A 25478-nucleotide genomic window follows, 5' to 3' on the forward strand; every position below is an offset into this window, starting at 1 on the left:
GTTCGGGAGAGCCCCTAGCTAAGATTCTGTGCAGTTCTGAGAACCCCCAAATCCCACTCTTGGCTGGCCCCGCCCCCTCACCCCCTAGAAGTCCCCATGCGGCCTGTTTTGGATGCAGGCAATGCAGGGTGCACACGGAAGCTCGGGGAGGGCGAAAAACGGGTCTCCTGGAAGTTCCAGAGGGCCTGCGGAGCCCAGGGAGGCTGTTTTCGCCCTCCCGGAGGCTCGAAGAAAGCCTATGGGGACTGGAGAGGCCAAAAATGCTCCCCGGTGGTGCAGGAGGCCGACTAGGCCACACCTACTATGGCCATACTCACCCAGCAACCAGGCACAGAACACTTCGATAAAATTTTTGAAGCCCATCCCTGCATAAAGCACTTTTAATTTTTTTTCTAAAAGGAAAACATGCAGCAATAATGCATTAAATAACTAACCATCTGCTGGCCTTTCAGGCCAGACCAAATCTACTGCCTAATGATAGAGTTGGACCTGCATTTGGTCTGTTTCAGCGTTTTTGGATTCAATCACTCCTTTCAAAAGGAATTTTCCAAATTCCCTTTCCACTTGTTTGTGGATTTTAATAATATCCATTCATATTTAAAGGAGTTCTCCCAGTTTCACATTTTCGTCAATGTTATTTCTCCTCACTTCTCCACACTGTAGTGCTCTTGTTTTGACAGATGAAGACAGCTGAAGCAGTTGAAAAGTCATTGTAAAAAGAGTTATGTTATCTGTCAGGCTAAAACCTCTAATCTCGTTGTTCATCACTCATTGTATTTCCTATCCAGTAACACAGCCGGAGAGTCAATCACAATTGTTTGAGAAAACTCCTGTCTTTGGCTTGACTGTTAACCTCCTGCAAGATATCACCATTTTGTTTTGTCTTGTTTTTGGATTTCTGAGACTTGGAAGGGATGGGAGGGAGAGGAGAGGAGAAAACTAAAAGCTGAATTTCCAAAAAAAGATGATGATGATGAAGCGATTAGAATCAGTCTGGATTCTAAATGAATGCTAAGCTTTCTCGTGCTTCCTGTGCAATGAAAAGCACAGCTATAGTGTACCCTTCTAAAAGCTTTTTCAAAAAAGACATGAAATACATTTTCAGATTTTAAATTATCTGAAGAGGTGTGTGTGTGTGCATTCAAACAACGCAGCTTATAGGTCACTGAAAATGACATTTATTTTCAGTCTTGGAATGGTGTATAAAATATTTAGAAACCTGTTTTCAGTACGCCGGGTGATGGGTTTTCAACTACCATCCGGAGAGTCGCGTATGCAGACATTTGGCATCTCTTATTTGCAACTACAAAAAACATTTTCCTTTCGCACTAGAAAATCCAGTGAATGTTATTTTTCATTATGTTTTGGCAAGCCATCTTTGCAGAACTGCTGTTGCAGGTAAGTAAATGCAGTAGCTATTAAAAGTATCAGTAGAAGATGCTAAGTTTCCTAAATGTAGAACAGGAAAAATAAGCAATACACACCTATAACATACAAACACCCCACCCCCCATCTGTTTTGTTTCAGTCAAGATCACAAGGAATATTTAGGCCTGGCAAACATTTTCCTTAGTTAATTATTAACTTACTCATTAACTGTCTACTCCTATCTATTGATCAAAGTGCAAGAACCTACAATTGTAGCCGACAAATACGGTTTGTTTCCAAGGCAGAACATGTGCCACGATACACCCATGAAGGCTTTCCTTAACACTGCCTTCATACTGCAGTCCCCTGTATAAATAAGGGGGCTCTTCTGAAGACGGGATTAGAAATGGTAAGGAAAGAACCAATGAGGAGGGGAAGGAAAGGACTGAGGCATAATTCTAATAATAATGTCCATTTCCCACCGTGGCCTCATGGACTGATTTGCTGGACTAATTTAGAATGTGACAATGTGCGGCCATAAATGGTTTAACATGATTTGCCTCACAGCATGTATTTGTTGCTGTGAAAGAAGAAGATGCTACAAGAATTTCTGATATGTGATTTAGAGCTGTGACCATATTTATTTGGCAGTAAGACCTTGTGAGTTTGCAGATTTAGGACTGCAGCCTCCACATTTCCTGCTATAAATGTCTGGCAAGCGTAACCCAAGGATTAAGCCACACACTGATAGCAGGGACTGAATGTTGAAATTTTCAGAGAAGCCAAGCGGTTCCTGCCGGATTCAAACTGTGAGGGGGACAAGAAACAAGTAGGACAGACTTCAGACTTCTTTTTCAAAAGAAAAGCTCTGAAATGAACGAAGGAGGACAAAGCAGGATATGGCAGCAGAAGTCTCAATGTTAGAACAGTTAGAACAATTACTCAGTGGAACAACTTGCTTCCAAAGTTGTGAATGTTCCAACACTGGAAGTTTTTAAGAAGAGATTGGATAACCATTTGTCTGAAATGGCATAGGGCCATGATGGCAAACCTATTGTATGTGTGCCACAGGTGGCACGCAGACCCATTTCTGCGGGCACGCAAGCCCCAGCCAAACTTACCTGCACCGCGCATGCATGTGCCTCTCAGCTGATTTTCGGCCCGTTTGAGGCCTTTTTTGCCCTCCCAAAGGGTAAAAAAGTGAGGGAGCCTCTGCAGCCTCGGGAGGCTGAAAAACAGGTCTTCCAGAAATACCAGAAGTGCCCATTTTCAGCCTCCAGAAGGTCTCTGAAGCCTGGGGGTGGGGGGGGGTGGGGTGGGGGGTGTAATGCCAGAAGTGCCAAAACAGGCCTGTTTTTCGGCCTCCAAAGGCTGCAGAGGATTTCCTCAAGCTCCCGGGAGGGCGAAAACAGCCTCAAACAGGCTGAAAATCAGCTGGGAGGTGTGAAGCTGAGCGGTGCAGGTAAGGGGGTGGGGAGGGTTGCATGCGCATGCGCGGGGGAGCAGAGCGCATTGCATTGTGGGTGTCGGCGTGCTTTCGGCACACCACAACAAAAACGTTCACCATCACTGGCATAGGGTTTCCTGCCTAAGCAGGGGGTTGGTCTTTAAGATCTTTAAGGTACTTTCCAGCTCTGTTATTCTATTCTATTCTATGTTAAAAAGAACCTAAATCAAGCTAAAATCTGGCCTTCATTCTTGGAACTTTTTTTCATATTAGCACAGTTTTTATTGTTGGTTTTGCCAGATACAGAAAGATAGTAGCATATGCTCTTTTGGACATTAGGAATTGTGAGAGGACAAACACCCAAGATATTTGGGCAGAAAGGTGTAAATTAAAACAGGTTAAAGCATATCCACCAAATACAAAGTGTGAATGTAACAGAATGAATGTAAGAAATAGGTGTGTAAATTAAGCAGTCAATTTCAACCGTCTCTTCAGCATACACGTTTTAAGGGGGAGGGGGAAATCTGTGGTGTAATTTTCAGAATAGCCCTCAGACATTGCTTCTTCCTTTATAGAGTGACACTGCACCCAGATTTTAAGATGAGATAATTTTCTTTTTATTTTATTCTTTTTAGTTACATTTATCAAGAATTGTTTTTCTTAAAAAAAAAAAAAAAAGAAATGCAAGAAATGAAAAAAAAGGAGAAAACCAGAGGTGGTATTCAGCAGGTTCTGACCAGTTCTGGAGAACCAGTAGCAGAAATTTTGAGTAGTTCAGAGAACTGGCAAATGCCACCTCTGACTGGAGATTTTACAATATCCTTCCCCTGCTGTGCCCATCAAGCCACGCCCACAGAACCGGTAGTAAACAAATTTTTGAATCCCACCACTGGAGAAAACCCCACCCCCTCAAACTGTAATGTAAGAGAACTGTCTCACCCCTATGAGATAGGCCTGTCAGAGGAGGCATGCTGCAGATTTCATCAGATAAGAAATTTCAGCTGGCAGCGTTTAAGAGAAGAGTCTTCTCTGCTGTGGCCTAGGCCCTTTAGAACATCTTGCCTCCTAAGGGGATATCAGCTCTCATTCTCCTGACTTTTCACCAGGGCCTGAAGACTTGAGTTGGCTTGGCGCTCCGGTGGAAGGAGAATCACAGTGGAGGCGGTTGATTGATTGATGCCAGTTCCCCCCGACATATTCTCCTTCCTTCTTCCCCATCTTTAGTTGTAAATTGTATTTATTTGCAATTTTAACATGATTTTAGATATTTATGATTTCCTTTTAATATTGTAAGCCACCCAGAGCTGCCTTGTGGCAAACACATTTAATAAATAAAAATTTAAAAAAATAAATAACGATTCTGACCTTCTTTGGACTATAACTCCCAGAATTTCTGACAATTTTCCAGGCTGGCAGAGTTTAAATCTTGATAGAAATATGTCTTTTTTTAGGTGGCAAAGGAGGAAATAAGTGGTTTCCCCCCCAGTGTGTGGCAGCTTTGTTCCATTTCAATGTTTGTATTGTAGAGGGGAATATATCTCGTGTAGTTGTAGCACTGTTGTGATTTACCACATCAAGATACTGTGCATGGTCTCTCTTCAATCGGGACTCTATGAAACCTCCCATGTCTTTCTGTGGAGGCCAGTGGTCCAAAGAGAGCTCTAGAAAAAAACTTTCTGACAAATATATTTGTTTCTTAAGGAATTTCATATATAGATTAACAGATTTGGAAGGGACCTTGTAGGTCATCTACTCCAGCCACCCACCCAAGCAGACCCTACACCATTTCTGACAGATGGCAGTTCAGTTTCTTCTTGAAAGCTTCCAGTGATGAAGCTCCCACAACTTCCGAATGCAACCTGTTCCATTGGTTGATTGCTCTCACTGTCAGAAAATTTCTCCTTATTTCCAGGTTGAATTTCTCCTTGTTCAGTTTCCATTCGCTATTCCTTGTTTGGGCTTCGGGTGCTTTGGAAAATAGCTACCGTGTTTCTCATATATGATTTGAGTGGCAGAGTGGTTGGCCGTGCCTCAGCTGTTTTATTCACAGGGACTGCAGTAGAAGGTAAGTGTTAAGTTTGAGGCATGGGTTTAATGAACGGAGACCAGACTGTCAACCTTGAACTTCAGCTCTTTATTTACAGCATGTTAACAGAGACCAAAACCCCCGGCTAGCAGTCACTCTTTTATAGCGTAAGCTGCTATCCGGATAACCAATGGATAGTGTTATAGCATTTGAATCTTGGCGCGGCCCGCCAACAGCCAGTCAGATTGCTCGGAATGAACCAATCATAACTTGCCATTATATGGGCCAATAGGACGTGCAGGATTACGATCCTGCTAGGCAAATGAATCTTTATTAATTACATTTCTTTAGTTCACAACACCCCTCCCCCCTGGGTTTCGTTTGACGGCCATGGTGACGTAATCACGCAGGTATGCAGGTCGTTTTACCTGCCTATTTGATTTTCGCTGTTCCACCGGTTTTTGTTTAAAGTTCGGTTCCGGTGGAACGCAAGGCTCGTCTTAGCCCAGGGTTGATTCCGTGATGCTGTTTTCGGCACTATCAGGGTCCCTTAAGTCCATTCCTGGATTGGGCGGGCATGTTTCCACTATGGTGTTCCTCTGCGGGGAGGATGCCCCCGATCCCGGACCTTCTTCGGGTGGTGCGAGTACCCGGTTTAGCGGCCGTCTGTCCTCGATTACGTCGTCGTCTATACGGCCTTCGTCCCCCTCGGTATTCCCTCCCCCTTGAGTTTGGAAGTTGGAGGGGTCGCGGATATTTGGTTGTAAGCGAGATTGAAGTTGATCTATGTGGCGTTTCCACATCTTGCTGTCTATCGTCTTAAGGCGGTAAGATCTAGGGCCAGTGAGGTAGACTACTGTGGCTGGGACCCACAACGGTTCGCCGGAAAGGTTTTTTGCGTAGACCAAGTCGCCTACCTTGAATTGGTGATACATTCCGCTGGATCCACAAGGTTTCTCTGGCGAGTAAGATGGGTGTAGTCGGTCGAGGTGGGAGCGAAGCTTCCGCCCCATTAAAAGTTCGGCTGGGGTCTTGTTGGTGACACTGTGGGGGGTAATGTGTTGTAGTAAGAATATTTTGTTCAATCTAGCGTCGATGTCCCCCGGATCCATTTTTTGGAGTGTCTTTTTAAGGAATTGGACCATCCGTTCTGCCCTACCGTTTGCCGCAGGGTGAGCCGGCGAAGTTAAGGCATGGCGGATGCCCCGGCCCACCAAGTATATTTCGAAGGTGAGGGCAGTAAACTGGGGTCTGTTGTCGGAAACTAGAACGTCCGGGAAACCGTGTGTTGCAAATAATCTATCTAGTTTTTTTAATAACAGAGTCAGTAGTTGTGCTTTTCATCTTGTGGATTTTGAGCCAGTTGGAGTAAGCATCCACGGTTAGGAGAAAAGTATGTCCTTTTGTGGGTTCTGCGAAATCAATGTGGATGCGGGACCACGGGCCTCAAGGAGTTTCCCATTCGGTGGGAATTGCTCTCGGTGGGGCGTTGCTGACTTCTTGGCAGTTTCTACACGTGGTAACCCAGGCTTCAATTTGTTTATTGATGCCTGGCCACCACGCGTAGCTTCGAGCAAGGGCCTTCATGCGGACGATGCCCGGATGTCCTTCGTGCAGGGTTTGCAACACGAGTCGCTGTAGTCTCTCTGGCACGACGACTCTATCTCCCCATAGGATGCAGCCCTTTTGGGAGTATAGTTCCATTTGCCGGTGCTTGAACGGCGCGAAAATGGCGGGGGTTTCTTCGACTGGCCACCCGCGTTTGACCCAACTGAGAACTCTTGCGAGGATAGCGTCCCGTTTTGTGTCGGCGGCGATATCCCTTGCCGTTAGTGGCGGCGAGTTGAGGGTTTCAATTTGCAGCGTAGTGAGGGTCGGAGCTGGGTCGCTGACGGTTTCCGGAAGTGGGGAACGGCTCAAAGAGTCAGCGTGGGGAATGGCTTTCCCCGGGCGATGCTGCAGTACGTAGTTGTAGGCTGCTAGGAATTCTGACCAGCGAGTCATTCTAGGCGACAATATATGCGGAGTTGGTTTATCCCCTGCTAAAATGCCAAGTAAGGGCTTGTGGTCTGTAACTAGAGTAAATGGCCGCCCGTAAACATATTCGTGAAATCGCTTCACGGCCGATACAATAGCAAGAGCCTCTTTGTCAAGTTGGCTATAGTTTCATTCAGCCTTTGATAACGTGCGGGAAAAGTACGCAATCGGAGCCTCATTCCCGTTTGGTAACACGTGGCTCAAAATGGCTCCAACCCCAAACGGTGACGCGTCGGACGTAATATTTAACGGCAAAGTCTCGTTGTACTGCATTAACACAGCGTCGGAGGTTAATAAGTCCTTCACCTTTCTGAAAGAGCGCTCTTCTTTGTGACCCCAAACCCAAATAGCTTTCTTGTCGAGAAGTCGATGTAAGGGTTCGGCTACTCTTGCCTTGTGAGGCAAGAAGATGTTGTAAAAATTAATGAGTCCCAAGAAGGCCTGGAGATCAGCCTTACTTTTAGGTCTTGGGGCGTTCTTGATTGCCCTGAGTTTGTTTTCGGTAGGGTGAATACCGTGTTTATCGAGGAGGTATCCGAGAAACTCTACCCTTTCAGTGCATAGTTGACATTTATTTTTTTTAACCTTGAGACCGGCGTCCTTAAATCTATGTAAAACCAATCTGAGACGCCTTTCAAGCTCTTCTCTATTTGGGGCAGCAATTAGCATGTCATCGAAGTATGGTACAACCCCTTTTATTCCCTGTAAAAGTCTCTCCATTAGACTCTGAAATATCCCGGGGGCTGCACTCACTCCGAACTGGAGTCTGTTGCATTTGAAGGCACCTCGGTGTGTAACGATAGTCTGTGCCTCTGCGGTTTCCGCATCAATGGGTAGTTGTTGATACGCTTGCGCTAAGTCTAACTTTGCGAAGATCTTCCCGCCGCCCAGGGAGTGGAGAAGATGTTGAACCACCGGCACCGGATAAGCGCTCTGTTGGAGTGCGTGGTTCAGAGTGGCGCGGTAGTCTCCACAAATTCTGATCGACCCATCCGGTTTGATGGGGGTTACGATTGGGGTTTCCCAACGGGCGTGGTCAATAGGCTCCAGCACCCCTTGGGCTATTAACTTATCAAGTTGCTCGTCAATCTTGGGTTTAAGGGCGAATGGCACCCGACGAGGCTTAAGGCGGATAGGGGCTACTTCTGGATTGAGGCTAAATGATATAGGGGTCCCCTTGTACTTGCCTAAGTTGTCCGAAAACACGTCGTGGAATTCCTGGACGATGCTCTCTTCCCAATCGTCACTTCCGGCCTGGTGAATGCCGGCCACCTCGATCCAGAGTGGGGCGAACCATTGTAGGCCTAGTAAGCTGGGCCGGTCACCATCGACGACAGTTAATGGGAGTGACACGGCACGATCTTTAAAAGATACTTGGACTTGACTCACTCTGACGACTGGGATCGTGTTCCCCTGGTAATCTCTGAGGATGATTTTCTGTGTCCTGAGGTCTTGCCGACGGATGGCAGGGATCAGCTGTTTAAGGGTCTTCCAGGAAACCATCGAGAGGGATGATCCGGAGTCAACTTCCATCAGGCAAGGTTTGTTCTCGATGGCCACTTCCACTCGGATCTTTTGTTTGTCTAATGACGAAGTGTGGCCGATAATAATAGTCTGGTGTGTCTCTTCTCGTCGTGCTGGAAGAGCAGATGTTTTGCTGCTGTAGGCATGGTTGTTCCATTGGTTATTCAAACGATCCCGATTTGCAGGGAGGTTCCCTGTGGTTTGGCGGAGGTTGTTCTCCTTTCTGTTTGTGTTGAATTCCCTCTTACTTCTGCAGACCCGTGCGATGTGGCCTCTCTTCCCACAGGAACGGCAGATTGCGTCGAGGAATTTGCAACCGGATCGCGGGTGGTTTCCCCCACAACCCGCACATGGGCGCTGAAGTTTTAGAGTTTGTTGATCTCGTTCAGCCCGAAGTCTGTTAACCTCTTCTTCATCACTCTCGGATTGGGACTCGAGGTCCTCATGGTGCGCTGTTGCTGAGTGTCTTTCTAGTTGAGGCGAGGCTTCACGGGCGAATTGACGGAGCAGTGCGTTGGTGCGGCGCATTCGAGCGGCCGACTTCTTGGTTGCCTCTGCTGCAGTAGCGTCAGCAATGGCATCTGCAAGATCGATGTCCCCTTTTGCCATGATCTTGCTCTGTACTGTGTGGTCATCTAATCCCAGAACTATGCGGTCTCGCATAGCTTCTTCTAGGTCTGAAAAACCACAGAAGTCTCCCAGGTTTCTAAGGTCAGTGATGAAGTCTGCAATACTTTCACCCTTCCGCTGATCCCGTTGATAAAATTTGTGTCTCCGGACCAACGTTGGTACGGCGGGGGCATAGTGAGCCCGTAGGATAGGTTCGAGGTTGTCCCAATCCATTGATTTCACCTCAGCCGGTTTCGCGAGCGCCTTCGTCATCCTAAAAACGGCTGGTCCACAATGGGTCAAGTACACCGCCCGCTTCTTTCCGGGTGTTGCGTCTTTCAAATTGTTGGTTTCTAGAAACATTTGAAACCGATTGTTAGGTATTGGGAATTAACCCCTAGAAGAGTATTGCAGCAGTAGTCAAGCCAGGAAGCCAAATGAGAGCGGAAGGGCCCCAGAGTATACACACACTGAACACAAACACTGTTTGTAGTTTAAATAGTTTTTAATCCAGTTAGAGTTTAAGCATTGTCATTCAGTCCATTAAGTCATTCACAGTATTTCCATCCAGTAAGACTCACTAGTATAGTCCAAGTTAAGAGTCTTGCAATATCTTTATCAGCCGATAAAGATATCTTCTCCTCCTCCGGTTTCACTCTCCAGAGAAACAAACGCTGGATATTCAGCAAACAGTAGCAAACAATAACAGTTCAGTCACAGGCACTCACAGTAATTAATCACAGTTAGTCGCAGCAGCACACAGTAACAGTTACAGCCAGCATCGGCACACAGTTACAGCCGGAGACAGTAACAGCCAGTAAATCGCAGTAAGCTTTCCTGCTTCTAATGCTTCCTTATATTGTAACTTCTAACCGCACCCTTAATCGGCTAATTGCCTGCTGCATTGTACTTAAAGTGATAAGCACTTAAACCATGATATCTAAGTTTTATATATTTATTCACCCAAACCATATTTGGTATCAATGTTATACCTAACATACTCCCCTTTGGGTGAAATAAATATATAATACCTTACAATCTTATCCCATATTTTTCACAACTCTCCTGGTGCTTACTGGCACCTTGGGCTTTAGTAAAATTATCAGCTAAATTGTCCTCCGACATACAGTACTCTAGCTGAATCATCTTACTTCTTACAGATTGTCTCACGTTTAGGTATCTTAGATCTGTATGCTTGCTCCTTGTTTTTACTCCAATATTTGTGGCCATTTGAATTGCTGCCTGATTATCTTCATGTATAATTATAGGATAATCTACAGTTATACCTATATCAATTAACATTTGTTTATACATTATTAATTCTGTACATAACAATGATAAACAGGAGAATTCTGCCTCCATAGTAGACAAACTTATATGCTGTTGTCTTATTGACTTCCAGCCTATTAATGTATTACCCAGCATTATGGCTGTTCCTGAAGTCGACTTTCTAGTGTCTCTTTCTGATGCAAAGCTAGCATCTGCATAAGCACTCAAAATTAAATCACCCTTTGGTTCTAAATACAATGAATAATTCATTGTCTTTTTAAGATATCTTAATATCCTCTTAGCTGCGTTCCAGTGTCTTTCACATGGTGCAGAATTGAATCTAGCCAACTGATTCACGCAGTACGATATATCTGGTCTAGACCAATTACTAATATAACTCAAACTACCAATTAAAGATTGATAAATCACCTTATCAAACTCAGGGCTTTGTACATCAGTGTTGCTAAACTCCTGACTCATTGGAGTCTTAGCTGGCTTACAAAGCTCCATCTTGTAATCTTTTAGCAATTTGCTTATCTTATCTTCCTGAGATATCTTAAAACCTTTCCTTGTTTTCTTTATATTCAAACCGAGATACTTCTTTATCTCCCCTAATTGCTTGATCTTTATTCTCTTTCCTAATGATGCTATTATTTTATTTGCTTCATCATTAGTTTCAGTTATCAATGCAATGTCATCTGTGAATAGTAATAATAATGATACTTTCCCATTTGTCTCCTTCTTAAACAGACATGGATCAGCTAAACCAGCTTTAAATCCTATATTGTCTAGTTCCTTTACAATATACTGGTTCCATTCATAGCCTGATTGTTTAAGACCATAGAGGCTTTTCTTTAACAACCAACAATCATTATTATCCTTATTTTCACTTTTAATACCAACAGGTTTTTTCATATAAATAATATGTTTTAATGGGGCGTGCAAGTAAGCAGTTTCCACATCTAGATGGTTAACTATATAGTTTTTACTAGCTGCCCACACTAAAGCTGCCCTCAAGGTTGCTGCCTTAAGACTAGGTGCAAACACCTCATCGTAGTCATTAGCATTCTGCCTAAAACCTTGGGCTACTAACCTTGCCTTATGGATTAAATTACCATCTTTATCTGTTTTTACCTTAAATATCCATTTGCAGCCAATGGATTTCTTTCCTACAGGTAATTTGGCATTTTCAAACACCTTCATATCACTTAATGAATTCAGTTCCTTATTCATTGCTGCATACCATTTTTCTTTTTCCTTAATAGGATACTTTTAATTTCTTCAACAGAATTAGGAACTTGATTAATCTGGCACACTGTGTTAGCCTGGTACCTATCAGGCGGTCTAGATACACGTGTAGTTCTTCTGGGAATTACAGGGCTTACAGGAGGACTTTGTTGAACTACTACCTGTTCATCTTCCTCATCCTGTTATAATTTCTCCCATCCTTCATGTTCTAGAAATTGGGCACTAGCACTACATAACACTTTAGATGTGCCTTTCTCCCAAAATCTATATGCCCTATGGTTTGCCTGATAACCAACGAAGAAAAATCTTTTAGCTCTATGTTGCCCTTTTTTCTGAGTTGTGCAGGAATATGCACCCATGCTGGTGCACCAAATGTGTGCAGGTAACTTAGATCAGGTTTCCTGCCATGCCATCTGGTGAATGGAATTTCACCTGTTGTTGTATTAACAACGTTGTTCAATATGTTATTAGCACACATTGTAGCCTCCCCACAAAGAATCAGGTAACCCAGAATCATTTAACATTGTTCTAACCATTGCCTGTAGTGTTTGGCCTCTTCTTTCAATAAAAGCGTTATGTTCTGGCCTGTATGGAGCAGACTTCTTATGCTCTATTCCAGCTACCTTAAGTCTGTTCTGGAATTTGTTATTAATAAATTCCGACCATTATCTGTCACCAGGGTTATCAGTTGTCGCTTAGACTTTCTTTCAGCAAACCTAAGCCAATTGAAAAAATGTTGATATGTTTCAGTTTTGCTTTTCATTAAATAGCAAAACCCATATCTAGAATAATGGTCCATAATGCTCAGTATATATCTAGCACCCCCATACTGGGTTTCTTTGGACCTATTATGTCTGCAAATACTACTTCTAAAGGTTCTTTTGTTTTGAAACCATTTAGCCTATTTGCAGGCAATACTTTGCTCTTATCTTCACAGCAAACATTACAACGCAAATATTTATCACAAGGTTTTAACCTTATTCCTTCAGATAACTCAACTGTACGTTTTAGCATTTTAAAATTTACATGCCCCAAACGCCTATGCAATAAATGGATACATTCATCATGAGGCTTTATATTATTAAATACAGTTTGAGCCTCCCCTTTCTTACTATTATCTAAGACATATAATGTTCCATTTAAAGCTGCAGTTACCCTTTTGTTATCTTTTTCAATTATGCAATTATTATCTTTAAAAGTAATTACATAACCTAATTTATCTAATACCCTTACTGAAAGCAAATTAAACTTTAGTTATGGTACATACAACATTTTTATATCCTGGTTTATATACGGACAACGTGCAAAACCTTGACCTTTCGCTTTCAGGTTCCAGCCGTTTGCAAGAGATATATGTTGAGAACTTGTAGACATTTTTATAAATTTTGTCTTATCTCTTGTGATGCAGTGGGATGCGCCACTGTCAACCACCCATAAATTATTCTTCACATCAGAGTTGCTAAACGTGGCTAGTTCAAATGCTTCTTTTCTCTTTTTGCAGAATCTTGCCAATGTCCTCTGCCTCCACAATTAAAACACTTTTTAATTGTGTATGCTGTTGAAGATAAATTCTCTTCTTTCGGTGCTTTACTTTGCTTTGCTGGTTTCTTTCAAACTTTGAAGATAATTTCTCTTCTTTCTTATCTTCTCTCAGCTCGTCACGCTCATGCCTTCTTCTGGCTTCTTCTAGTAGCCTGCCTGTAATCTCGGTTAATGAGAGGCTTTCTTTTGGCAATACCTCTAACGAAGTCACATAGTCATCATAGCTTTGATCTAATGAAGATAATATTATGTAGACTTGTTGCAGTTCATTAAATATAAGCTCTTTTCTTGCAAATCTTGAAAAATGCTCTTCATACAGTTTAAATGAACTAACATATCTCCATTCCTCTGAAGATGCGTTCGAAAAGCTTCCGTGTAAGATTTATATGTGCTCCTACACTGTCCCGAACATAAATCTTCCTGAGGTTCTCCCAGCAGTTTGCAGCATTTTCTTCTCCACGAATATGGACAAGCTGCTGATCACAGAGAGTCAGTCCTATGATGCATAAAGCCTGCTCATTCTTCAGTTTAAAGTCTTGTAACTTTTCGTTATCATCATCATTAGCAGGATCCCAGCTACTCACATCTGGTGGGTTTGCTATAATGTCCCACAAACCTTCTCTGCGTAGAAGTAAACTACATTTCATTGACCATGAAACATAGTTTGTTCCATCCAGCCTGGATATCATGGACAGTTGTGACAAATTTACTTGTGCCATTACTCTTCAGATATTTTGACTATTTTAAACTAATTAAAACAGTTTGTTTTTACAGTAATGTGCAACTCACACCAACTCTCTCTGCTATATCCTGGTTAGTTAGACTATGCTGCTGGGCCCATAACCAATGTTAGGTATTGGGAATTAACCCCTAGAAGAGTATTGCAGCAGTAGTCAAGCCAGGAAGCCAAAAGAGAGCGGAAGGGCCCCAGAGTATACACACACTGAACACAAACACTGTTTGTAGTTTAAATAGTTTTTAATCCAGTTAGAGTTTAAGCATTGTCATTCAGTCCATTAAGTCATTCACAGTATTTCCATCCAGTAAGACTCACTAGTATAGTCCAAGTTAAGAGTCCTTGCAATATCTTTATCAGCCGATAAAGATATCTTCTCCTCCTCCGGTTTCACTCTCCAGAGAAACAAACGCTGGATATTCAGCAAACAGTAGCAAACAATAACAGTTCAGTCACAGGCACTCACAGTAATTAATCACAGTTAGTCGCAGCAGCACACAGTAACAGTTACAGCCAGCATCGGCACACAGTTACAGCCGGAGACAGTAACAGCCAGTAAATCGCAGTAAGCTTTCCTGCTTCTAATGCTTCCTTATATTGTAACTTCTAACCGCACCCTTAATCGGCTAATTGCCTGCTGCATTGTGCTTAAAGTGATAAGCACTTAAACCATGATATCTAAGTTTTATATATTTATTCACCCAAACCATATTTGGTATCAATGTTATACCTAACACCGATCCATATACGACTCCCAGTCTTCCTTTTCTGGGTCAAAAGGAGCAGGTGGTATAGCGCCACCTGACATCCTGCCGATGTAGATGCGCTCTCAGCCATGTGCTTCGGTTGGTGCTCTGTAGGGTTTAGTCAGCTCTTTTGTCTCCGTATGTCGCCAGTGTTAAGTTTGAGGCATGGGTTTAATGAACAGAGACCAGACTGTCAACCTTGAACTTCAGCTCTTTATTTACAGCATGTTAACAGAGACCAAAACCCCCGGCTAGCAGTCACTCTTTTATAGCGTAAGCTGCTATCCGGATAACCAATGGATAGTGTTATAGCGTTTGAATCTTGGCGCGGCCCGCCAACAGCCAGTCAGATTGCTCGGAATGAACCAATCATAACTTGCCATTATATGGGCCAATAGGACGTGCAGGATTACGATCCTGCTAGGCAAATGAATCTTTATTAATTACATTTCTTTAGTTCACAAGAGTAAGTTTTAGAGCTTTTTTAAATGCAAAGCGCACGATCACCAAACTGATTGTTATACCAGTGGAATCCCACCCCTGAGCAGAAAATCTAGATTTGGGCACCATTTTGTTCCATACAGTATCAACCTTGTGAACTCTCTTTCTGCTACGTATTCAAAATGGACACTTATTAATATATATACGTATATAATTGTATGGTGCAGGTATATATTTATATATGTATATAGCATGTATATATGTGTGTTATGTATGTGTTTGGGTAGATATACACTTTCTCTTGAGAGCAGGCAACAGATTTTCATTTTTAATGTGGGCCAGTGTGTTCACAGTAAAAAAAATTGACAATAAAAGTTATCTTATCTTAGCTTAGGTTGTTGTCGTCCTCAACTAAAGATGCCTGTGTGTGGGTGAGGTTCTCCTCCCCAGTTTTCAGCCCTTCACTCCTTCTGTGCAGTCCCTGTGACTGTACATGCATAGGAGAATGAAAGGCTGCAGATGTGAAAGCAGCTGGAAGCAAAAACAACAACAACAACCCACCTTTGACAAGGACCCTTGGAGGAGCTTGCAAGGAAAGCCGCTTCCTTTTCTCAGCCATTTTCATAATTGAAATCAGAAACAAAAACTCTCAATCCATGTGCACAAAGATATTACCACCAGAAGGAAACAAGACCAGAAATGAATCTTCTCCCCAGTGCTCATCCCTCGTGCAAATACGATTAAATGCCAAGATGATATCCTGCACATCTCAAATGTACAGGTTTTAGCCTCTGGGGAGCTTTGTCAACCAGCCAAGCTTGGAGATAGCAGGTGTTTCGATAAACTCTAAATATGAGAAAGACTGCCGTTTTTATATCAACAGTTGGAGAACTTCCCCCGAAGAACTGCAGTTCAGAATTATTTTGGCTATTGTCTTGGCATGAAATCATTTTTACATCCAAGAATGCTTGCCTTTTCAGCCTGTCAGAAATCCATAGCAAGTGTGTCACCATGAGAAGGGTGGGGGGGAGAGAGAGCATAAAGCCAAGGATGGTGGCTTCCAAACAATGAAACCATTCTTTGAAAAGCGCCCTGCTTCACTTCTCAAACTGCAGCTAAGTGGAAGTGTGCACTTTTTGAAATTCAAATGTTCTGATAACAATAACATGGCACTCATTTGAATACATTAGGGAAGGAACAGTTGGTTAGGGAAGTCTGAAACTCAGAGCTCAAATATTCTGGAGATTAAAAGGAAGATGGATGTAGGCAGAGGTGGGATGCTACCGGTTCGGGCTGGTTCTACCGAACTGGTAGTTCCGAAGATCAGCTGAGATCGAACCGGTTTGCTCCAACAATCTTCTGTTTGGCCCACCTGCCTGCCTGGGCTCTAGGGTGTCCTTTATTTCCTGCTTTTTCAACCTCAGCTGCCTCGCGTGGCACAGCTGATTGCTCTGCAAGCGCTGTGGTACACACAGGGCTTGCAGGAAAATATGATTTTCAAACACTGCACACGTGCACGCAGCTCACCGAACTGGTTATTACACCGGTTGGATCCCAGCCGTGGATGTAGGGTGTCGCCTGCCCTTTCCCTGCCCTTTTTGGCTCACTGTGTATTAATCCAGGACACTTGGAAATACCTGGGTTCTTTCTAAAGCATGCTAAGCAACTTTCAGCTGCATCATTGGCTCTGCCATGCATAAATGGAATCCAGCAATGAAAACACTTCTGGTGCAAATTAGTCAAGAAAAGGATTTACAACCCACTTTTTCTTTGTTTGCAAAGCCCCTCGATGTTAAATGGAAACATACTGTAACTGTACAGCTTGTTTTTTAATCATTAAAGGCACTGTTAGTATCTACAGAGAAGAAAAGAAAATTGTTCACAAGTCAAGCATGACTCCTTTTGGCAGGATAGCAGTGGTTTGCCACGGCCTTCTTCTTAGATGTTCATTTGATTTCCCGGTCATCTGTAGCGCTTGGGACTTCTGAGGCCTAATCAGGCCCAATCTTGATTAGATTCTGAACTGAGCAGGGCCGTAGAGAGCAATAGGGTTGGTTGTTTCAGTACCAGCCTTTCTGCTATGTTGCAGAATCCCTATCTAAGCTGTTAGAAGCATGACTGGATCTGTGGTGGACTCCCCAAAGTTTATGGTCCTTGGGGGATTTTAATTTCCACTTGAGAGTTGTTGAGTTGAGGGCAGCACATGAGGTCATTTCCTCCATGGTGACCATGAACTTGGCCAAAATAACTGAGAGCCCAACACATACTAGACCAATAGATACAAACTCAAGGTTAATTGCACCAAATTTGATTGCAGGAAATACGACTTCAGCAACAGAGTGGTCAATATTTGGAATACTCTACCTGACTCTGTGGTTTCTTCCCCAAACCCCAAAAACTTTAACCTTAGACTGTCTACTATTGACCTCACCCCTTTCCTAAGAGGTTTTCCTAAGAGGTCTGTAGGGGGCACGCATAAGCGCACCAACGTGCCTACCGTCCCTGTTCTATTGTTTCTTTTATATTTTTTATTATTTTTCTTATATGTATCCATGTATTCATAACTATGTTTTTACTTATACCTATTATCTTGTAAGCAATTGACAAATAAAAATAAAATAAAATAAATAAAACTTTAAACACTCAAGGAGCCATTTGGACCCATTTCCCACAGAAAAGAAAACACCGGGAGCCGCAAAACCCTTCCTCTGTGCCTGACTATTTCCTGAGCAGCCACAAAACTAGCATATGTACTTGAATTAAACATTCTATTTTCTTCTGAAACTTGTTTTTTCTTGGATTTATCCATGGTTGGCCTACCAGGGGTCGAAAAGCTCAATAAATCGTGTGCCGGCGGGTGTCGCACATTGGCGGTTGTGATGGATTTTTTGAGCAACAGGTAGCCATAGCAGAGGGATGAAAGATCCATATTTGGCTCTAGAGCTGCAGGTTGCTGACCTCTGTACTAGATGTTACACCTAAATCTGGTTTTTATCTCACAGCGGTTGCAACATGATCTGAGCGGGCAGGACACTGCTACTAGTCCATTGTCTTAGACATAATACTTTGATTGCTTTTCTGTTTAATAGTGTCTCCCCCCACCCATAGGGATGTAGGACCTGTTAGATCAGTCTGTCTAGTGCATCCATAGGGTTCCAGAGGGAGCTTGAAGATTTTTGCCAAGAGTCTGATGTGTGGTGTGGTTTTGGCCTTCATTATTACCGGGAATGGGCATGTGATGAGGGCCTTGGGCAGGATTTGTTCCTTTGTGATCTCTTATTGTTCATGGATCCTGAAAGTTTGAGACATTTGCTGAGGAAGTTTGGAAGATGAAACATCAGAAGAAATTCCTACAGCACCTTTGGAGAAAGATGAAGAGTGAATTCAACTATGTAAGAACCATATTAGGGCAATAGAACCGTTGTGGCAATAGCAAGATTCCCCAAAGATAACTGTTTTACTGCTCTTAATACAGGTAGTCCTCAGGTTATAATGGAAATTAAGACTAGATTTTCTACTCCTAAGTAATGTAATTGGAAAGTGTGATGCCATGCATCCTTATCACTCAGTGACAGTAATTCTGGCAGTCCTATTTGGCATCGTTATCTGCATGGGTCATTACGAGGACCCTTAATTGCGACTTCTGATTTTCTCCTGGCTTCCCATTGACTTTATTTGTGGGAAGCTGGCAGGGAACATTGGAAATCATGTCCATGGGACCATAGCATGTCATTGTAAGCCAGGTGCTGAGTGCCAGGATAATGATCACATGATCACAAGGATGCTTTTAATGGACAGAACAAAGAGAACCCATTGTAAGTTCCTCCTATCCAGTGTTGTTGTTGTAACTTTGAACAGTCGCTGAATGAATGAGTGTAACTCAGGAACCACATGTATGTCTACAGATAGCCTTTTTAGAATGACTGTTCCTTGCTGGGGAGGGATAAACCCCAACACCACCTGCAAGGCCACTGTGAGGAATTATCTAGGTTTTTGGTTAATAAAGTCACTTTATTTACTTGGATATGGACACTAATTGGGCAAGTCCTGTTGAGGTGTTGAAAACATCTTGTATAATTAGCAGGGATGAGTTTGAGCTGCAATCCCTGAGAAGGAAGACAGGATTCTCAAGTCTGCTAATAAAACTACTTATTAGATCCATACTTTCCTGGGTGGTAAAAGCTATTAGGAGGTGATATGTGTTTTGGTCCATGAAATAGTATGTTTTGTTAAGAGGGGTGTGTGACCCTGGATTTCTTGAAAGGAAAAGTAGTGCAACCCCTTCTCAATAAGCTATCACTTAAAACAACTAAAAGTAAAGGTGTCCCCTGCCAGTCTAAGGAACGGTGCTCATCTTTGATTCACAGCTGAAGAGCCAGCTTTGTCTGAAGACACTTCTGTGGTCATGTGGCCAGCATGACTCTATGCTTACCTGGGCACATAAATATCCACTCTAGGAACACTACAAGTAAGAATGTGTGATAAAAATTATTTTAAACACAAGGTGATATTTATTTAATTTTTAAATAAATTCTTCAGCAGTCCAATGCTGTACTAAAAGGCCAGTGTAAACTAGTCTGTAAAGCCATCATAATATACAACATTGAATAAAAGACATCTGAGTCATTTGTGGAGTGGGATGTAAGATAACTATCTCTAAATGCAATTTCTTCTTTCAAAAGGAGATGAAGTTCTGCTTATCTTAAATCTCTCATCCTAAACCCAAGGCCTTTTGGTCACTGATAGGAATAATAAACTGTAATAAGCAGTGGTTTTTCTTAAATACCTAACTTAATTCCATGTAGTAGAAAGCATTAAGGTAGTATTGGTAACCTTAAAATAATCTCAAGATTTGAAGAAGTACAAAATTAATTTTTTTAAAGGATGGGGATAAAGATGTATTTCTGCCACTTCTGAAAAGTTCCCTATAACACACACTTTAGTATCACACACCAAATAAGAAAGTTCAGGGCCTGGAATTGTTTGTAATAGCTGTTTATATTCTCAATGACTTCCCCTGCATTCTGGGAGACAAAGTACATAGACTGCCACTGAAGAGACAAAGTTGTGGTGGAACAAAATCTACTCCTTGAAAACAAAAAAATTAACAAAATGTGGGGAAAATGTTATTTTCATTTTAACATCATTCCTCAAATAGTATCCAGCATAGCATGCTAGTTAACATAAAGGAGGTACGGTACTGCATCAGGATACTTAAAGATCAGAAATACGATTGATTCTTTGGAAGCACTTTAGTGGGGAGTTGGGGGAGTACAGTGGTACCTCAATACTCATCATTCATTGGTTCTAGAAGGAGTCATGAGTACCAAAACAATGAGTACCAAATGATTTTTTTCCAATAAGGAATAATAACAATAGCACTTAGACTTATATACAGCTTCACAGTGCTTTACAGCCCTAAGTGGTTTACAGAGTCAACATATTGTCCGCAACAATCTGGATCCTCATTTTACTGACCTTGGAAGGATGGAAGGCTGAGTCAACCTTTGAGACTATGATGATTGAACTGTTGGCAGTCGGCAGAGTTAGCCTGCAATATTGCATTCTAACCACTCTGCACCACAGCTCTTAACTGCCATAATAATGTAGTGAGTCATAAGGCAGCCAACGCCGACAAGTTCTAGCTTGTGTGTTAAGTACCAAACAATATTTGCTTTCTTTTGTGAGGTGTCCAAGATTTTTTGTTAATTCTTTAGTGATGTTATAGATTGGAGTCCCTGGTAATGATACAATTGGACGGAGAGGTATGTCTAGCTGATGTGTTTTGGAGCATCCATAGAAATGCGGGAGGATAGATTCACTGCTTTTCCTGTGCACAGTAGAAAGGGAATTAAAAACAGGGACATATTTTTCACACGAAATAATGAGGGGCATTGGCAGAAATCTAACACCAGATTCACTTGTTAGCTTCTCTAAAATAATAATCACTCAATTCATTATTGCTTGCAGAAACTTTTCTGGTGGGTATTTTTAGAAAGTGTAAAAATATTTCTTGGATCTCATGTTAGTTAAGATTTCACTGCTTGTCAATAAATGAGACATTAACACATAAATGTAACGTGTTTTACATTACACAGGTTCTAAAATATGTGAACTGAGTAATCTGAAATACACATGTGCTACGTCACAACAGAAAAATGGACATGGAGCTGCCTTAGAATGAGAAATAGGGGTAAGAGAAATAAAAAGTTGTGTGTAACATATTTGTTCCCCCATCCTTGCTCCAAATATTGAGGTGGTTGGAACTGAAGATAAAAGTAGAATTTGCGCATTCCTCCAGCAGTGGAAATGGACAGCAATGGCTTCAGTGAGGGAAGACTTTGTCAGAATAATGGACCATGCAGTATGACATCATAGTACAAGCTCTGCCCCCTATGCATTTGTGTGTGATCTTCACAAAAGCTACTGGAACAGTCGAAAGAAATGTCAATACAGGTGCTTCCCTATTTTTTGCATGTGCTAGAGAAGAAAAAAATGCTCTGAAAGAACACAAGAACTTTATCTTGAAGAGGCAAATCACTCTGCTTTCCCAGTTGAAATACCAGAGTCTAATCAAAGCCATTTCACAGAGACTATGGAACTAAGTAAGCCTAAGACAGGCCCCTCAATTCATTGTTCAAATAAATACTGTATATTTCACGTATGATTGTATATCTTAAGCACGTACAATACAGAGATGAACAATGCCCATTATCATACATGTTTTAGATTAACATTAAGCTCTTCAGCCAAGTATATTCAAAAAAATTGTGCAGATAATGTTTCTACATTGTAAACCTTCCAGAGAAGTGCTGTGAAGTGCTATGGGCCAGCATATCAGCCTAAATGCTATTGTTATTAATGGTGAAAAACTTGGTGGTCCAAGAAGACACAGAAGGGCACCTCCTGGATCATTCAGTGTTGACTAAAAAGATTGGCACTGCTGGGAATTGTCACTCAGGGATATTTGGAAGGTCACAGATCCATGATAAAAAATGGCACCAAAGTGTTTTAAGTCAAGTTATTCCTTCCTTAATAGTCCAACATCCTGCTGGAGATACCAAGAGAATAGCAAAACTCCTCCTCACTCTATTTGAGCAGAGGTTGAACTGTTTGTAGAGATTTGGCAATTCTAGCCTTAATGCTTAATCCTGGCTATAATATCACAGATTTCCCCACTCCTATTTTCTTTTAATGAGGAGGGTTGTTTTCATTTTTAATCAATGAAACATTAAGTAAAGCAAGTGGCATCCTTAATCATGAAAGCATCACTTGCACTAATTTATGATACTTATATTTGAAACACTATGACAAAATTGCTTGCATTTAAGGAGGGGATCATTCCAGGTAGAGAAAGTGATCTGTTAGGCAGCCTGTTTCCATTAAAGCATTTTGACAGCTAAGTAAAACTTTTCCACAGGTGCAAGGAAGGGCCTTAAATGCCCCTCTGGCTATGGTGCAGCCCAGGTTTGCCTGTTTTGCTCAGTGTTTCCCATGAAAGCAAGATAATAGCGCAATTGTGTAATAATAATAACAACCACAACACAGCAACACAGGAAAATACTGAATTTTATAGTTGCAATCTTCCATTTGAATGTTGAAATATCAAGCCGTATTTGAGTTTTCCCTTGGATGGCCATGAAAAAAATAATTTGGAAGTGAGGCCGAAAAAACTTTGGCAGCTACTTTGCAATGTTCTAGTTCTGTTATATGAAGAAAATCACCCAACAAACTTAGCTTTTGGACTAATCAAGGGTCGTCCTCCAACTTCTTGCTTTGGCCCAACCTTTCTGCATAGCCACTGTCCTATCACTGTTGGCTAGAGATTTAGGGAGTTGAAGTCCATCATATTTCCAGGACATCAATTAGCAGCCATACCAGGTAGACCAGGTTCAGAAATCAACTCATAGGAAGGCTAACACTACTTTTATTGAGATTAACTATAATTACAGAAACTTGCAAATCTGATTATGATGTATCTTCTCCTTCTTATACTCCAGGGAATCAGGGAAGTATCTTTCTGATCTCTTTCCAAATGTTGTCTTGTGGCTCTGAACTTTTTTAAAAAAATATTTCATTCCATTTTGCCTAGATAACAATCCTTGAATTATCCATCAAGGTCATCTTCCTTCCTCTTTACACCAATTAAAAGAGCTCTTCTATGATGAGTCTTGTCTTGTTATCATGAAGATGATTGGATGATCCATAGCTTTTTTTTCTTCCTCCAAGTCAATCTTGACTCCTGAGAACTACATAGCTTGTGCAAATCTAGAATGTTACAAAAAATGGGGGCTGGGAAAAAATGACCAGCTTGACATCATACAGTTGGTTTCCGGGCCTAAGGAAAAACTAGAACTCCAAGTTGCCCATTCTTAATTTAGTGTATTAATCATGAGACCAAACAATCTGTTACAGAAATTATAAATCCATTATAATCATGGAACTCTGTATAAAACTCTTTGCTATTTCTTGACTCTTGATGAATGTATCTTTTCTTTTATGTATACACTGAGAGCATTTGCACCAAGAGAAATTCCTTGTGTGTCCAATCATACTTGGCCAATAAAGAATTCTATTCTATTATCTAATGTATCACCTACCCTTAATTTTGAGTTATCTAGATTTTGCAGGACCTAAGATTGTATGATCAGCAGAGCTTTTTAGAATTGGGACCCTAGGCCAGTTGTAGTCAACTCATCCTGTTAACCCCTTCTTAAAGATCCATTAGACACCCTTTAAGAGCTAAAAAATTAAGAGTATTGGAGTTGTTTAAGAAAGTCAGTGTCATCAGATATTAGCTTTGGGAGGGAGGCACACAATTCTTCAAGAATCTCAAAGGTACAGAACAATATTTTTAAAAATCGAATGGCTATAGAAAACTCAGAGGATCCATACTCAACCATCATTCAGCATGGAACAGCAACAGATAACACTCAAATTTGAGAGGAAAGGATAAGGATACAAGTCAATTGATCAACAATGATGCTTGACAATCAATACATGAGATTTCAGCTCTGCTATGACATTGTGATGAATTCCATAGGTGAGTAGATCACTTTAGAATTCCAATCACTTTGTTTCTCATTGTGACAGTTGTGACAGAGAAAACATCAGCTGTACTATTCACTTTGGATAAAACTATGAGTGAATCAAATATAGAAAATCTCCAGGAAAAACATTTGGGCACAAGCCAGTGAAATAAGAAGGATTCTGAGAAAAAGAACCTGCCATCTATTTTGAAAGAAAACATCCTACATTGGTTAACCTACATCAGTGGAATTTAGATGCAGAAAAATCATAAAATCCAAGATGTTATAATTGCCATCTCTTTTTTTTATTTGTAGATAGGCAAACAGGAAAGTCGCTGAAGATGACACTGCATACATATTCCTGGTGCCTGGACCACCGTTTTATCTATGTAAATCTCAGCAAAAGTGTCATATTATTGTTTGACACAATAATATTTTATGGCTTGAGAGAGAAGATGGTGTCATTTCAAGTTTGCTGAAATGACACCATCAGTTTTAAGCCAGAAACAATTAAATACATGTAAATTTAGGAAGAATATAAAAGAAGAAGTTTGTGCTAAAGGCATTTCAGCCATCTGCCCAGTTTTTCAATTTCTTTCTCTGTATAGAGTTAAGCACATATATACAGATAGTGTTCAACTTACAACATTTCATTTAATGACCATTTCAAGCACCGAAAAAAGGGAGTTATGACTGTTTTTCAGATGGCCGTTACAGCATCCCCATGGTCACCTGCTCAAAATTCAGATGCTTGGCAACTCACTCATAGTTATGATGTCATAACTATGATAATGTCCTGGGGCCATTAGTGATGGCTTTGATTAATCACCAAGTTGTTGGTCCCATTATTGTTGCTGAACAAAGACTACCTCTATACTTCAAAAATTAAGTTGGTTCAGAAGCCATAACTGAGGCATATAAGAATGATTACACCCTTGACAATCAGCATGCCACTTTGTTGGTATAACCCCAGTTGCTTGACTGGTTGTGAGTAAAATAATCTATTTCCACTTCCCTCAAAAGGCAGCAGTGTAAGTTTTAGCAGCTGTCCCAGTCTGAAACAAAATATTGGCTCCTTTTTCTGCTTTGACTAAAATGGCTCAGTATGGTCATTTTTGTGATTTTCTAGATCTTGCAAAGTTGAGAATATTCCAGTGCTAAATTTCAAGGATTTATATAGAATACATTATAGGATGTCACTTGATTCTTGTAGGACTGAAAGGTGTAGTAACACAATTTTTTTGCACAAGAATGCCATCAAAGGATGAGGCAAAGCATGCTGGGAGCTCTGGGATCTTATTTCAAATCTAATTCAGGAATAAAATCAAATATAATCACTATCAATGTTATATCAAATATAAAGAAATGTATTTTGGGGAATGCAAACAGATGGAGGGGATTAAGAAGAGATGGGTAAAAGAAATGTTTCATTTCTTGCAGGGAAATGCTTTTGATCA

The 25478-nt window shown here is 41.4% G+C and overlaps 1 long non-coding RNA gene across 3 annotated transcripts in view; it reads left to right on the plus strand.

Moving 5' to 3' along the window:
* The first annotated feature begins 1677 nt into the window (after positions 1–1677).
* The window catches only part of LOC148133127 (uncharacterized), a 220074-nt gene continuing 196273 nt past the window's right edge, over positions 1678–25478 (plus strand). For 2 of the 3 annotated variants that reach the window (XR_015746488.1, XR_015746487.1), the window contains exons 1-2: positions 1678–1776; positions 21091–21185. This is a non-coding gene — a long non-coding RNA (uncharacterized LOC148133127). Of the gene's footprint in view, positions 1777–21090; positions 21186–23084; positions 23515–25478 lie in introns of those variants that run through there. The other variant, XR_015746489.1, reaches the window with a different exon arrangement.

The sequence above is a fragment of the Notechis scutatus genome, chromosome 1 (assembly GCF_049901735.1).
Source record: "Notechis scutatus isolate UNSWTSFEM ecotype Mainland chromosome 1, rNotScu1.2, whole genome shotgun sequence".
NCBI lineage: Eukaryota > Metazoa > Chordata > Lepidosauria > Squamata > Elapidae > Notechis > Notechis scutatus.